Below are 1,876 nucleotides of genomic sequence, written 5' to 3'. Positions count from 1 at the left end.
TAAGTTGATTATCGATTACGCCCACCCAGATAAACTATCGACGCGAAGACGTGGGCTTTCTCTGTTGAATCGCGAGATACGCAACACCAGATACGCGTACATGCGTAACGTCATTACAATCGCATTTGGTTGGAAAAGCCTGCATGCGTAACGTCCATTACAAAAGTACGGCTGGATAAGCTTGTAGGACGCACACACACACACACTCACACACACACACGCTAACACAAACGAACACCATTCTGATAATCCTCGCTCCACGGCTATCGCCAGTTGTCTCTCTGACCGGACGCGACAGTCCTACGCGAATCTATCAAAACCAGAATACAGAGTGATCTCCCATAATTATGTTGTTCACGAGCAGTGTTCACGAGACGAAAACAGTGATTGCAGATTGGCCGACTTCGACAGTGATCTCCGTTCTGTTCTTCACAGTTATGATAAAGACATCGTTCTAAGGTCAAAACAAGTCGAAATTTTGGGACTGCTGCCGGAAGGAGACCGTAATATATGGTTGCATCACTGTCAAATATCGTCTGCTCCAGCGAGCGCGAAACCAAACGGTTGATTATCACGTGACACTTATATGGGGCGGGGATGTAGCTCAGTCGGTAGCGCGCTGGATTTGTATTCAGTTGGCCGCTGTCAGCGTGAGTTCGTCCCCACGTTCGGCGAGAGATTTATTTCTCAGAGTCAACTTTGTGTGCAGACTCTCCTCGGTGTCCGAACACCCCCGTGTGTACACGCAAGCACAAGACCAAGTGCGCACGAAAAAGATCCTGTAATCCATGTCAGAGTTCGGTGGGTTATAGAAACACGAGAATACCCAGCATGCTTCCTCCGAAAGCGGCGTATGGCTGCCTAAATGGCGGGGTAAAAACGGCCATACAGGTAAAATTCCACTCGTGCAAAACACGAGTGTACGTGGGAGTTTCAGCCCACGAACGCAGAAGAAGAAGAACGTGACACTTATGCCATATTTAGAGTTGTTTGCACACAGTAAATACATCCGCGAAAAATAGCTCGCTTGAAACTGTCTAAAATAAAAATTCCTCTGTAATTCAAAAATTACAAAACACCATGAAAAATCATTATCGACGATCGCGAATCTGCTTACATCCATAACACATTACAAAAAGCTCTAAATATGTTTAAAAAAAATAAAAATAAAAATTTTTTTTTTTTAAATCCAGACAAGGAAACTCAAGGCATCCTGTCAGGGAGAGAATGACCCGAACTCATTTTGACCTGAGGTCAGGATGAAACGAACACGTACGCGCAGTAAGTTTTGATCGGCCGACTAGAATTAAGAGATGTGGGACTTTCTTGATACTGTTATTGATTGGGAGGAGGGGCCGGTATATACCAGGGTTGTTGCTCGGAGTTATTTTCTTCGGCAAATATGCCGGAATGGCCACACACATTTCGGTAATAGGCGAGGTACGTTCGGAAATAACTCTGACGGGTTTGTATAAGTTGTAAAAGAGTGAATATCATTAATTGCTTTTAGCGAGCCTTTCCCAAACCATTCAACCCATGTCATGTGCCTGTGTTTCATACCTTGTCGAGTGGCAGCACAATAAACATATTTATGTTCCTTTGTGAAATAGAGTAGTTTTACTGCACGCTTTTTCGCTGTGAAGATGTTACTCTTGTGTTGAGTTTCGGGGCGTGTGCAAATATTGTTTATTCATCATCCACTTTTTCCCCTTTCTGTACATATTTGGTATCTTGTTGAGTGTCTGCAGCATCATTATTATTTTGGTTTATTTTCCTTCGTTTAGTATTAATAAACTAGCACTGTATAGAGAGGGAAGGGAGAGCAGGGGGGAAGGAGGCGGAGAGATAGATATAGGGTGAGAGGAGGGGGAGAGGA

Source organism: Littorina saxatilis, linkage group LG2 (genome assembly GCF_037325665.1).
Source record: "Littorina saxatilis isolate snail1 linkage group LG2, US_GU_Lsax_2.0, whole genome shotgun sequence".
In the NCBI taxonomy this organism is placed as follows: domain Eukaryota; kingdom Metazoa; phylum Mollusca; class Gastropoda; order Littorinimorpha; family Littorinidae; genus Littorina; species Littorina saxatilis.
This window is presented reverse-complemented; position numbering follows the sequence as displayed.